Source organism: Bufo gargarizans, chromosome 6 (assembly GCF_014858855.1).
Source record: "Bufo gargarizans isolate SCDJY-AF-19 chromosome 6, ASM1485885v1, whole genome shotgun sequence".
NCBI classification, from domain to species: Eukaryota; Metazoa; Chordata; class Amphibia; order Anura; family Bufonidae; genus Bufo; species Bufo gargarizans.
In genome coordinates, this window is record NC_058085.1 from 13,397,662 (window position 1) to 13,412,751 (window position 15,090).

Consider the following 15,090-nt stretch of genomic DNA (forward strand, 5'->3'; position numbering starts at 1 on the left):
TTCGCCATCTGCATAGCTCCACCCACAACTTTTGGCCACACCTTTTCTTTGCACGCAATTCATGGTGCCAAAGCACGCCAAGCAGAAAAAATTATAAGGAGTGAATGGAGTAGTAGTGGAAAAAAAATAAAAAAATAAAAATAATGAAGTATGCATTGTTAATTGTGATGTCAGGGCCCCCATTGTTGAGTGTTCCATCAGGGCCCTTGTGATGTCATCCACTGACCTGACCTTACTTGACCTCTGACATGACAAGCCTCTTGTGACACGTGCAGTGTTCCGTCCATTGTCCAGACAAGCTAGGTCCAGATGCTACTAATACATAGGAAGTGCTGGACTACTTTTTAGCCTCTAATTAATCCAGTTCAAAAGATCCACAAGAGGGAGACACAGGCAAACTTATTTATTATTACAGCACCAGAAAAACTAAATGGTTACTTCCAGACAACTTGCTACAAAAATTCAAAAGGGTCAATTCCCAGGAACAACTCAGCAGCCTGCCCAGGTGTGCACAACAGGCCCAAATCAAAACCAAGGTGAGTGGAGGTCCAGACACTTCATTCAGGTGATATCCAAATTAACCCATCAATTAAGCCATCAATCTTAATTGGATTTGGGGTGTGAGGTGACTGGCTGCCTGGGTTGCTTGGTGCTGGAACAAACCCACAGCTGATGCAATTAGGAGATTGACAGACTAGATGCAGCAGGTATGCAGAAAGCAGCACAGCACAGCCCTGACAGAAGAGAAGCTGAAGTGCAGACTCCTGAGGCAGGACACAGCAACTTTAAACTTGCTTGCTGGAAGGATGCTTGCAATCCATCACTAAATTTCATTCTGTTTTTATATACTGGAATAGAAGGGGTGCACCGGTCCTGGAGGTACTGCAATACCAGGTCAATGCGTGGAGTGGACAGAGCAAGCTCTTTTTCCATCTCCCTGTTCAAAAAATCCATTTAATATATGGTCCCCAGATAGGGGACGTATCAGATATTAAACTGATAAGAACAGATAAGGTTTCAACATAATTTTATTAACAGAAAAAAAGAGAACAGCACAAATAGTCCAACACAAATTTTATACATCCACACATCACTAGAAATAAATTGACTTATATTCAGTACATTTAACAAATTTCAATATTAATCAGGGTTTAAACCACTTTTCCAAGCATAATATGCCATTTTCCTTAATATACTTTTCTCTAATTCTGTTTCTTTCTCTATTACCACAGGAAGTTCTTCCCGATCAAAAGGATGCACTTTACAGTAATTAAAAAAACGCTCTTTCCTTCCTTCTAAATTCCTCCGAACAGCTTTAAAGAAAGTGTTTGGGTTTACTCACAATTTCCTCAAATCCTCCATCTCTTTTGCTATTTTCTTATTATGTTCTCTTTTTACATCTTCCTCCTCCTCCTCTCTAACTAATTTTTCTTCTTTTTTAGTCTCTTTAACTGCTCTTTTTATTATTACTTCCTGCACTATTTTTGTTTCTTTTTCACTCGCCTCGGTATCTTTCCTCTTCTTACTTTTTTTACTCACTTCTTTTTCCCTCTCCTCTTTTTTCTTTTCAGGACAGGCAGCATAAACATGATCATAATTACCACATAAATTACATTTTCTAACATTTCCACAATTTTCTACTAAGTGTCCTATCATTTCACATTTAGAATACCACTCCTCTTTGCATTCATCTTTCAAATGTCCGTATCTTTTACAGTTTTTTAAATCCATCTTGCCGTTAAAAAACAATTCCCCATTTACAGGACCAATCTTAAATCGTCCTGGTGGGAGAATAATTCCCCCTCCAGAATCTTCTAGGAACACAACAAGAAACATTTGTTTAGTAGTCCAGAAACCGAACTTGTTGTACACTTTCCCACATGAAACCACCTTTTCACAGTACCTCATCAAAAAGGTGCAAATGTCCTCCTCCGGCACTTAATTACTGAACATACGAACGGTCACCAGCCTCTCTCTCCTTGGATAATGCGCCAACACTTTTACTCCATCCAATATAGGGTTAAGTCCAACTTGCTCCAGTCGCTTTAAAACCACTGCGCAGACCTCATCAGTGATAAACACCACGTTGTACAGCCCACACCTTGGAAATTCCAGCATCGACAGGACATAGTCTCTTCTGATCTCAACCAGTCGGAACAGGATCTCTTCTACAAGAAAATCAAGACCTCTTTCTCTTTTCTCTGGATCCATCAAAACAAAACAAATTCTATTCTTGACCTTCTGGTAGTCAGGAACGTCTCTCTAATCAGGACTCTGCGCGTCCATCTCGGCCATCTTGTCAACGTCACAGGAACTCAGCAGTCCCTCACCCACCACCGAAGCAGTAGGTAGGTATGGTGATCGCCTCTTGTTGCCTGGGGACTAAGCCGCCTGCCCAATAGTAGCAATGGTTAAGACCCTGGCTATAAACCAGGGTCCGCTCCACAGTTTGAGCAGCCAGGTACCCCAGGCACCTTCTAGTCAAGACCCTGCGTATCTCTACACTTGATCTTAGCCAAAAGGCCGAGAAGCGATAACCAGAAAAGGGTTCGCCCTACAGGCTGATGGTCCCCAATGCAGAACACTTGTGAAGGCGATAGCCTACAGGCCCCAGCTGCACACACAGTCCGGGAGGCTTCTTTCTCTCACAAACCAGGAAAAACGTGCGTCCTACGCTCAGGAATCACCAGCATGCTGCTCTTCGTGTTTTACATCTGCATAGCTCCGCCTACCACTTTTCGTCACGCCTTTTCTTCGCACAGAATTCCTGGTGCCAAAGCACGCCAAGCAGAAAAACTCATAAGGAGTGAATGGAGAGTAGTGAAGAAAAAAATAAAAATAAAGTGTATGCATTGTTGATTGTGATGTCATGGCCCCATTGTTGAGTGTTCCGTCAGGGCCCTTGTGATGTCATCCTCTGACCTGACAAGCCTCTTGTGACACGTGCAGTGTTCCGTCCATTGTCCAGACAAGGTAGGTCCAGTTGTTGATGATACATAGGAAGTGCTGGACTACTTATTAGCCTCCAAGTCATTCAGTTTAAAAGATCCACAAGAGGGATACATAGGCAAACAAACTTTACTTATTTACTAAAGCACTAGAAAAGCAAAATTGGTTACATCCAGCCAACTTGCTTCAAAAGGGTCAATTCACAGGAACAACTCAGCAGCCTGCCCAGGTGTGCACAACAGGCCCAAATCAAACCCAAGGTGCGTGGAGTGGAGGTCCAAACACTGCATTCAGGTGATATCCAAACACTTCATTCAGGTGATAAGCCAATTAACCTATCAATTAAGCCATCACTCTTAATTGGATTTGGGGTGTGAGGGAGGAGACTGGCTGGCTGGGTTGCTTGGTGCTAGAACAAACCCACAGCTGATGCAATTAGGAGATTGACAGACTAGATGCAGCAGGTATGCAGAAAGCAGCACAGCACAGCCCTGACAGAGGAAGGAGAAGCTGAAATTCAGTGCAGACTCCTGAGGCAGCAGCAGGACACAGAAACTTTACACTCGCTTGCTGGAAGGATGCTTGAAAGCCATCTCTCAATTTCATTCAGTTTTTTCATACTGGAATAGAAAGGGTGCACCGGTTCTGGAGGTACTGCAATACCAGGTCAATGCGTGGAGTGGACAGAGCAAGCTCTTTTTCCATCTCCCTGTTCAAAAAATCAATTTAATATATGGTCCCCAGATAGGGGACGTATCAGATATTAAACTGATAAGAACAGATTTTTTTTTAAGTTGACTATCCCTTCGCAGGGACACTATATTTATTAAAAGAATAACAACACAAAATTCACAATATTACAAAAAGAAAAAAACAAATAGTTACAAAAACATGGTAGGAGGAATAAAATCATATATTAGAATTCCACTCACTTAAAAACCATATCCTTTCTGCGGTGGTATTAACTTTTTTGTCAATTAAAAAATAAATATACATCTTACTAAAACACAATCCCAGGACATAATCGACTGTTAAAATATCATGTTTAAAAACTAAGATATTTCTAGCTTTCCATAGAGCTTCTTTTACGCAGTTCACCGTCTTCCATGCCACAGCCTTTTCAGAGGCTGTTTGGCATTCCAGGGATCCGTATAATATCATGTTGTAAGTAATGTCTCTTAGGCCTGCCATATTCTTTATCAGCGGAAGCACCCTTGCAGCGGAAGCACTCTCTTGCAAAGCCGCAGGTCCATAGCAAGTGTTCAGTTGACTCGTCGTCTTGGCACCTTTCTCTTGGGCAGATGGCAGACCTTACGTATCCCCTGCGGTACTGGAATGGCCGGCATGGAAGACACTGGTAAATGCAGCTCCAGGCAAAGTCCTTCTGGGAATTAAAAAGATAGGAGGCATTAATATTTTTCCATATTGTCTTACATGCTTCTTCTCTAAAATTACTTATATCGCACGTCATCTCCTTTTCTCTTAGATCTTTTATTAACTTTTTGCTGTTTTTTAATTCTTCGATACTCTTTTTCTCGAAAAATCGTATAGTTTCCTGGCAAATTAAAAAAGTAAGGCATGGATAAAACTGTTTTAAACCATTTAAATCTATGCATAAAATAACCAGTATTAAAACGTATAAAATAAGACCAGAAGTGTTCTTTAAAAAGAGCATTAAAACAGTAACAGAAATACTTTATTGATAAAAACCTATTAAAATCCGGAAAATCTTTGCCACCTTTATCTTTTGTTTTTATTACGTATTCTCTTCTCAGTTTTTCCATTTTGGAGTTCCAAAAAAAGGTAAAACAGTGTTTGGTAATTCTTTTGAGTACATCTACGGGAGGGGGAAACGCCACACTTAAATACAATAAAAGGGGTAAAATAATAATTTTAATAATTAAAATTTTCCCCTGTATCGTAAGTTTCCTCATGCTCCACATACTTATTTTCTGTTTTACCTTATTTTCCACAATGCCCCAGCTATAAAAAATGTTATTGAGTTCACTGAAGGAGACACCTAAAATGGTAATAGAATCAGACACAGGAACGTCAATATCTCGTAAAACCATACCACCAATGTTCAAAATATTACTTTTATTAAGGTTTATTTTAAAACCAGAAGCACAGCAATAAAAATGAATATGATCTAGAGTTCTCCGGAGCGACGGGGCGTCCCTACACAATACCGCAACATTATCCATATACCCCACTGCTTTAGCCTCGAGTCCCCCTCCACCGGGCAGGGGGACTCCACGGATCTCTTTATCCTTCTGTAACGCACATAAAAGAGGCTCTAACGCGCAGATTAAAAGCAGTGGGGATAGGGGACACCCCTGCTTTACTCCGGAGTTTAAAATGATGTCCTGTGTCTTAAAACCATTCACTAAAATTCTACTTGTACAGTTATTATAAAATGCTTTAAGAGACAATAAAAAACCTTCTGGTATACCCATCTTTTCTAAAACCTTAAAAAGATAAAAATGGGAGACACGATCAAAGGCTTTTTCAAAATCAATAGATAAAATGGCTAATTTACCCTCTCTTGTCTTTGTGTCTTCAATGCAGTCTTTTATCAGGTTTAGATTGTCCCATATGCTTCTCCCAGGAATGCCGCAGGCTTGGTTGTTATGGATCGTTTTGGAGATGACTTTCTTTAGTCTGTTCGCGCAAATTTTCGCCATGATCTTGTAATCGGCATTCAGAAGGGTTATTGGTCTCCACATTTTTTAATCACCTTTTTTATATAGTAAGGAGACCTCACCCTTCTTCCAGGATCCAGGTAAAGTTTTTGACTTAAAAACCTCATTAAAAAGGTTAAAAAAAAATCATTTTTAAAAAGGTCATAAAACTTTACATAAGGTCCAAGTAAACCTCCTGCTCAGTCAGCTCCTGCATAAAACCTGCTGTGAGAGAGGATCTAAAACAGCAGTGACCTCCTTCAGTGAGCCTTCTAAAAGGGACTGATCTACAGATTTTACATTAAAAAGTTCAGTATAAAAGAGGTGTACCTTATTTAAAATGCTCTGCATATCTTTTTCACCGTTTATTTCGATAATGGTATATTTTTTGTTGTAAATCTTTAAAAAAAAAAAATCTGGAACAGGTTTCGTTATTTTCAACGTGTTTGACTCTAGATCTAAAAATTATTTCTTTGCCCTTCTGTTCCAGATATTTGGTAATCTCTTTTCTGAGATTTTCTATGTCTAGTTTAACATCAATACCATTATCCCTGAACTTAGATAATGTCTGCAACCGGGTATTGAGACTATTAAAAACATCTTTTCTCTCTTTGGCTCTCTGGATGCTCTTTTCAATAAAGAAGTTTTAAATTTTCTTTTTCATTTTCTCCCACCAAGAGCTAGTGGAAGAATTTGAACTCCTTACCCGGTTGCATTTTTCATAAAAGATTTTAAAATCTAAAATGATCTGTGGATCATCTAAAAGGGAAACTTTTAACTTCCACTATTTTTTTTACTAGGGACCTTATTCAGGTCATGCTTAAGAACAAACGATAAAATCTTATGATCAGAAAAAACATTGGTTAAAACTTCACATTTAAAAGGCAGTAGGTGATTATTACAAAAAATAAAATCAATCCTAGAACTGCAATTGACATTACTCCAGGTCACGCCGGCTGCCTCTGGGATGCCTCTATTACAATCTTTATAAACATCAGATAGGTTAAAATCATCTACGAGATTTTTCAACATCCCAGATGTTTTATCGTAATTTCTACTAGTGGAGCTAGTCAGCCGGCGTTCCCCTTTCATAATACAATTAAAATCACCTGCAATAATACAAGGGTCAGACGAGGTAATAAAATTAGATAAAATTTCTAACATGTCTGCCCTTTCATTTTTATCAGGTGACCCATAAAAATTAAAAAACTGCCATTTTACACCATCAATAAAAGCTTTAACCAATAAAATACGACCTGGTAAAATTTCATTAAAACCATCAATTTGAACGTTCCCTTTAAAAAGAATGGCGACCCCACCTGATCTGGACTCGTTAGATCCAGACCAGATGGATGGTCCGTGCTGCCAATCTTCTTTGTAGCTCTCATAAGAGCTCATATGGGGAATGCCACATTCTTGCAGAAAAAACACGGATGCTGTAAACGTTGTTAAAAAGTTAAAAAGAGCAACCCGTCTATGCTTAGACTTGACGCCCCGCACATTAAGGGAAATTCCTTTTAAGTTAGCATCCATGGTAGATGTTTAGGAGATACCAGCATAACCAGAACACTCACTTGAACTCACGTCCCCGCCCTCTGAACCGATGGTAATTAGGGAGCCTTCAGGAGAGGAACTTCCGTCGCTCAGGCAGGGGCCTGCAGCCATGCTCGGGTAGTCTGGTAATCCGGCCTGAGAAATTTTTACCTGGGTCTCTATTCCTTGACCGTTGAGGTCGCCGGTTGGTTCCGATGCTCCCCCCTACGGGCACTGGGAGGTGCCAGGCCTTTCTTCAGGGGGAGGTTGCGCACAGGGAAGGGAATAGGGGGTCCCCAAGGAGGCACTCGCCTCCCCAACCACCTTACCAGGCGAGGGGGAGGCTACATGAGGAGCCACGTCTGCCTGATCTTGCTGGCCAGACGTTTCCATCGGCTCCTCAGGCCCCCTATCTGGAGACCGCCCATTTTTCCCCCGCCCTTTTCCCTTTCCAACCACCTCTGCCCAAGAACCATCTTCAGGACTAATATAGGAACTAGGAGACCCAGGCTGCCGAGGTTGCCCGGACTCCCCCGAACGTCCAACCTTTTGGGGAGTCACTGGTTTTCTTACCCTCACTTCAACCTCGGCTTTTCTCTTGTTAATTCGCCTCTCTATTGCGTTTATTGGACCACCCGAGCACTCCTGCTGCATACTCTCGGTTGCGGCCCCTTCACCACTCGCCCCAGGGGCCTTGGCCTCCTGCCTTACCTCTTCATCCATTGCTTGTTCCTCTCCTTGAGGGCGGGTCTGGTCAGCTGGTTCTTGCTCTGCCTTTCTGTGGGGACAAAAACGATATAAATGGCCAACACTCTGGCAAAAGGTGCACTTTTTACTGTGTGGGCATTCCTTGTTGGAGTGTTGGGTGCTTCCTCAATTTCTGCATTGTGCCTCGCAATCCTCATTAGTATGGACATATACCCCACAGGTTCTGCAGAATTTTAGCATCCCCATATAAAGAGGTCGCCATTAATTTGTCCCAGTTTAAAACGGGCAGGTGGTAACTTTACTCTGGAATAAAATGTGGCGTCTTTGATAAAAGTTACTAAAAACTTCCATTTTGATGTCCAGATGCCACACTCGTTCATCACTTTCCCTCTATATAGGACCTCCTTGAAATACAGAGATAAAAATGTCTCTAATTCCCTTTGGTCCACATAAGGGGAGTACATTTTAATCACTACGAGTTTTTTCTAGTCGAAGGCGTGCTCAACAATCCGGATACCCTGAAGCCTGGAATCATCCTTCATTTCCTCAGCTCTTTTCAAAGCATCACGGAAAATTTAGTCCCCCACAAAGGTAACATCATAAATACCTCGCTTAGGGAAGTCCTGGATTGCAAGGATCTCGTGTGTCCGTACTCGCAACGTATCCCGCAACACGGTCTCCACGATAAAACACAGCACCTCCGACTTCATGTCCTGGTGAACACCTCCGGTAAAGAGGATCCTCACCGAGTTCTTGAGCCTGGCGTATTCCGGCACAAAGCCGGAATCGCCGTCCATAGTTGCCTGGCAGCAGCAACGCCCTGGTCCGAGGCTGCACCTTCTGGAAAGTATAAAACCACCAGAAGGCCGGGGATCGCAACTCGTTACCCTGGGACTAAGTCCTCTCCCCAATAGCAGCAAGTAAGTGAAGCCCGGGAATAAATTCCCGGACGATCCCACAAGGCCGAGGAGAGGAGTACCCGAGTGCCCTCAACTAAGACCAAGTGCAGAATCAAAAACACATACACTTGATCTTAGCCAAAAACCGAGAAGCGATAACCAGAAAAGGGTTCGGCCTACAGGCCGATGGTCCACAATTCAGAACACTTGTGAAGGCGATAGCCTACAGGCCCCAGCTGCACACACAGTCTGGGAGGCTTCTTTCTCTCACAAACCAGGGAAAACGTGCGTCCTACGCTCAGGAATCACCAGCATGCTCCTCTTCGTTTTGCCATCTGCATAGCTTCGCCCACCACTTTTGGCCACACCTTTTCTTTGCACGCAATTCCTGGTGCCAAAGCACGCCAAGCAGAAAAAAATGATAAGGAGTGAATTGAGAAGTAGTGCAAAAAAAAAAAAGGTGTATGCATTGTTGATTGTGATGTCAGAGCCTCATTGTTGAGTGTTCCGTCAGGGCCCTTGTAATGTCATCCACTGACCTGACCTTACTTGACCTCTGACCTGACAAGCCTCCTGTGACACGTGCAGTGTTCCGTCCATTGTCCAGACAAGGTAGGTCCATCCAGCTGCTGCTGATACATAGGAAGTGCTGGACTACTTTTTAGCCTTCAAGTAATCCAGTTCAAAAGATCCACAAGAGGGAGACACAGGCAAACTTTATTTTTTATTACAGCACTGGAAAAGCTAAATGGTTACATCCAGACAACTTGCTACAAAAATACAAAAGAGTCAAGGGTGTGCACAACAGGCCCAAATCAAAACCAAGGTGCGTGGAGGTCCAAACGCTTCATTCAGGTGATATCCAAACACTTCATTCAGGTGATATCCAAACACTTCATTCAGGTGATAAGCCAATTAACTAAACCATCAGTCTTAATTGGATTTGGGGTGTGAGGAGGCTGGCTGGCTGGTTTTCTTGGTGCTGGAACAAACCCATAGCTGATGCCATTAGGAGATTGACAGGCTAGATGCAGGTATGCAGAAAGCAGCACAGCACAGCCCTCACAGAGGAAGGAGAAGCTGAAGTGCAGACTCCTGAGGCAGGACACAGCAACTTTCCACTCGCTTGCTGGAAGGATGCTTGCAATCCATCTCTCAATTTCATTCAGTTTTTTTTAATACTGGATTAGAAGGGGTGCACCGTTTCTGGAGGTACTGCAATACCAGGTCAATGCGTGAAGTGGACAGAGCAAGCTCTTTTTCCATCTCCCTGTTCGAAAAATCCATTTAATATATGGTCCCCAGATAGGGGACGTATCAGATATTAAACTGATAAGAACAGATTTTTTGTTGATATTTACCCATCTATGGGTAAAAATCGTTTATTAAAAACAATGAAATTTTACATTACATAAATATTATAAAATCATTTTTACAAAGAAAATTACAGGTTTTATAAAATCATATAATAGAGCCCCATTCCCTTAAAAAACACTTGTGGCACATAAAAGGCGTTCTTTTTTATCAACCAAATAATAATCATACATTTCATCTAAAACCATTTTTAAAACATTTTCTTATGTAATAACGTTGTGTTTAAAACATAAAATATTCCGGGCCGACCATAGAGCTACTTTAACACAGTTTGTGATCTTCCATGCCATAGTCTTTTTGATTCTTGAAGGGCACTCCAGACACCCATAAAAGACACCGTCCATAGTTAGCACTTTCAGTCCTGTTATTTTCTTCATCAAGGGGAGCATCTTTATCCATATTTTCTGAGCAAAATAGCAATACCAAAATACGTGAAAAATGTCCTCTTCCTCTCTGCATGCTCCCCTAGGACACTCCGCGGTGCTTGTCAGTCCTCTTCGATGCTGGAATGCCCGGCATGGAAGATACTCGTGTACGCAGCTCCAGGCCAGGTCCTTCTGTGTGGTAAAATAATAGTTCACATTAACATCCTTCCAGATCTGCTTGCATTTATTCTCATTAAAATTCTTAATAGGGGCCATCAATTTTTCATCATTAATATCTTTTAAAATCATTCTACTGTTTTTTAAAACCTCAACCCTCTTTTGACCTAGATTAAAAGTATTCGTTAATTTTTTCTAAAATCTTATAAGAAATAGATAAATTAAAAGAATAAGGAGAATTTAAAACCGTTTTAAACCATCCAAACTTCCTCATAAAATACCCAGTATTATAACGAATAAAATACGACCAATAGTTGTCTTTAAAAAGGGCATTTAAACAGGAGTTCAAATACTTAATTAAAAGAAACGTTTTAATATCAGTAAAATCTTTTCCACCTTTACATTTAGGAAGCATTACCGTATCTCTTCGCAACTTGTCCATCTTGGAACCCCAGAAGAAATTAAAACAGGCTTTATAAATTTTTTTAAAAATACGGTCAGATGGAGGGAACACCATGCTAAGATATCAGTCTTAATTGGATTTGGGGTGTGAGGAGACTGGCGGGCTGGGTTGCATGGTGCTGGAACAAACCCACAGCTGATGCAATTAGGAGATTGACAGACTAGATGCAGGTACGCAGAAAGCAGCACAGCACTGACTGGGCAGAGGAGAAGCTGAAGTGCAGACTCCTGAGGCAGGACACAGCATCTTTCCACTTGCTTGCTGGAAGGATGCTTGCAATTCATCTCTCAATTTCATTCTGTTTTTTTATACTGTATTAGAAGGGGTGCATCGGTCCTGGAGGTACTGCAATACCAGGTCAATGCATGGAGTGGACAGAGCAAGCTCTTTTTCCATCTCCCTGTTCAAAAAATCCATAATATATGGTCCCCAGATAGGGGACGTATCAGATATTAAACTGATAAGAACAGATTTATTTATTTTTGTTATTTTTTTTATTTTATTTGAAAAGTAACAAAATACACAACATAAACCAGGTTATAATACAATACGAAAATATCAGTGCGGTCTACATTTTAGGCTCCACAAAAGCACAACAAACAATCATAAAGTCATACAGTAATACAACAACATAACACTTAATATATCAAGACTTATCACACTAAACCCCACCTTCCACATAACCCCACAAAAATAAACATTTAACCATTCTTTGACTTTCTCATAACTTCCCTTTTTTCTGAAAGAAAAAAAAACACAATTACTTATTATAACCAGAACCGCCATTTTTTGAACTTCCAGACACCTTTGGCGTCTACTGTACCCATCCTTTCCCTATCACAAAGTACATAAAGAAACAACCTACTTCGGATAATGCCCAAACATTCATCCACTGCAACCTCATTCTGTCTGAACACAAAAATATTACGTACATCCCATAGAACCTCTTTCACACAATTAACAATAAACCACAACACTCTCGCTTTCTCTCTACTTATTCCACACAAACCATACATCATTATATAAAAGGTCAGTATTTCAACCCCAGTCAATCCTTTCACCAATTTACCCATTCTTCCCCAAACACTCTTTGCAAACTTACAATCCCAAAGTAAATGTACATAATTCTCACACCCTCCACATCCAACCCTTGGACACACTTCACTATCTATAATCCTCCTCCTGCGTTGGAACTCCCTCGTTGGCAGTCACTTATGAGTTACTGCCCATGCCATATCCTTCTGCCTATTTGTTAATTCCTTGTTGCACACATTCTTCCATACACTCTTCCATACACGCTTAATCTCATTTTCTGTCAATCCACTCATATATTCCACAGTCTCTCTAGCTTCCAATTTCTCCATAACTTTGCTACTTTCACACCAGTCCTGCTAACTCACATCCATTAGTTTATTCCTCCTAATACACCTCTCCATCCTTAGATAAAACCACGGAGCGTCAAAACTTATTGGCACTCTTAAATCAGTCACCATCAATTTATACTTTACCAACATGCAACCATACACATTTTCTTTCATACTAACAGTTACACAAAAACTCACATACTTAACTGCCAAGAACCTTTCAATATTCATCAAACCTTTCCCACCATTCACTCTTCTTCACCACTTTTTCGCGTTTCAATTTCTCCACTTTCGAATTCCAAAAGAAACAGAAAACCATCCTGATAATTGTTGCCAGACCACGATCTGGTGGGGGAAAAACATAATTAATATATAACAAAATGGGTAAAATAACTGATTTAATAACTAATACCCTACCTTCCATAGACAAAGTCCTAGTAGACCAAAAGTTTATCTGGTTTTGTATCCTAACAGTTGCCCTCTCCCAACTCTCTTTTCCATACAAATCCTCATCAAATATAACACCTAGTATTTCCATACCACCCTCTCGCACCGGCCATACTCGTATATTATTCTCTCTCCAATCCCCCAAAAAACTTACACTCACTTTTATCAACATTTAACTTAAATCCACTCATCAAACAAAAACATTCAATCAATAACTTCAACCTTCTTACTGCTGCCATTGACTTACATACTACAGTCACGTCATCCATATACCCAATCACACGCACATCCTTACCTCCACTCTCTGGAATGACTACTACCCTCATCACTAGAGTTGAGCGGGCACCTGGATGTTCGGGTTCGAGAAGTTCGGCCGAACTTCGTCCCGAACCCGAACCCCATTGAAGTCAATGGGGAACCGAACTTTTCGGCACTAAAAAGGCTGTAAAACAGCCCAGGAAAGGGCTAGAGGGCTGCAAAAGGCAGCAACATGTAGGTAAATCCCATGCAAACAAATGTGGATAGGGAAATGAATAAAAATAAAAATAAAATAATTAAAAATTAACCAATATCAATTGGAGAGAGGTCCCATAGCAGAGAATCTGGCTTTACGTCACCCACCACTGGAACAGTTCATTCTCAGATATTTAGGCCCCGGCACCCAGACAGAGGAGAGAGGTCCTGTAACAGAGAATCTGGCTTCATGTCAGCAGAGAATCAGGCTTCACGTCAGCCACCACTGCAACAGTCCATTGGCATATATTTAGGCCCAGCACACAGGCAGAGGAGAGAGGTCCCGTAACAGAGAATCTGTCTTCATGTCAGCAGAGAATCAGTCTGCATGTCATAGCAGAGAATCAGGCTAAACGTCAGCCACCACTGCAACAGTCCATTGGCATATATTTAGGCCCAGCACCCAGGCAGAGGAGCGAGGTCCTGTAACAGAGGATCTGGCTTCATGTCAGCAGAGAATCAGGCTTCACGTCAGCCACCACTGCAACAGTCCATTGGCATATATTTAGGCCCAGCACCCAGGCAGAGGAGAGAGGTCCCGTAACAGAGGATCTGTCTTCATGTCAGCAGAGAATCAGTCTGCATGTCATAGCAGAGAATCAGGCTTCACGTCACCCAACATTGGAACAGTCCATTGGCATATATTTAGGCCCAGCACCCAGGCAGAGGAGAGAGGTCCCGTAACAGAGGATCTGGCTTCATGTCAGCAGAGAATCAGTCTGCATGTCATAGCAGAGAATCAGGCTTCACGTCAGCCACCACTGCAACAGTCCATTGGCATATATTTAGGCCCAGCACCCAGGCAGAGGAATGAGGTCCCGTAACAGAGAATCTGTCTTCATGTCAGCAGAGAATCAGTCTGCATGTCATAGCAGAGAATCAGGCTTCACGTCACCCAACATTGGAACAGTCCATTGGCATATATTTAGGCCCCGGCACCCAGACAGAGGAGAGGTTCATTCAACTTTGGGTAGCCTCGCAATATAATGGTAAAATGAAAATAAAAATAGGATTGAATGAGGAAGTGCCCTGGAGTACAATAATATATGGTTAAGGGGAGGTAGGTAATGTCTAATCTGCACAAGGGATGGACAGGTCCTGTGGGATCCATGCCTGGTTCATTTTTATGAACGTCAGCTTGTCCACATTGGCTGTAGACAGGCGGCTGCGTTTGTCTGTAATGACGCACCCTGCCGTGCTGAATACACGTTCAGAAAAAAAACACTGGCCGCCGGGCAGGCCAGCACCTCCAAGTCATAAAAGGCTAGCTCTGGCCACGTGGACAATTTGGAGACCCAGAAGTTGAATGGGGCCGAACCATCAGTCATTACGTGGAGGGCTGTGCACACGTACTGTTCCACCATGTTAGTGAAATGTTGCCTCCTGCTAACACATTGCGTATCAGGTGGTGGTGCAGTTAGCTGTGGCGTGTTGACAAAACTTTTCCACATCTCTGCTATGCTAACCCTGCCCTCAGAGGAGCTGGCCGTGACACAGCTGCCTTGGCGACCTCTTGCTCCTCTCTGCCTTGGCCTTGGGCTTCCACTTGTTCCCCTGTGACATTTGGGAATGCTCTCAGTAGCGCGTCTACCAACGTGCGCTTGTACTCGCGCATCT

The 15,090-nt window shown here is 42.0% G+C and overlaps 3 non-coding genes and 1 pseudogene across 3 annotated transcripts; all 4 read right to left on the minus strand.

Moving 5' to 3' along the window:
- Positions 1-857: 857 nt before the first annotated feature.
- Positions 858-1,050, minus strand: LOC122942873. The gene has a single exon (XR_006390748.1). It is a non-coding gene; the product is annotated as a U2 spliceosomal RNA (small nuclear RNA).
- A 2,528-nt stretch (positions 1,051-3,578) lies between these two features.
- LOC122942728 lies at positions 3,579-3,747 on the minus strand (annotated as a pseudogene).
- Positions 3,748-9,960: 6,213 nt separating this feature from the next.
- Positions 9,961-10,153, minus strand: LOC122942664. Its single transcript, XR_006390627.1, has one exon. It is a non-coding gene; the product is annotated as a U2 spliceosomal RNA (small nuclear RNA).
- A 1,316-nt stretch (positions 10,154-11,469) lies between these two features.
- Positions 11,470-11,664, minus strand: LOC122942761. The gene has a single exon (XR_006390697.1). It is a non-coding gene; the product is annotated as a U2 spliceosomal RNA (small nuclear RNA).
- Positions 11,665-15,090: the final 3,426 nt, after the last annotated feature.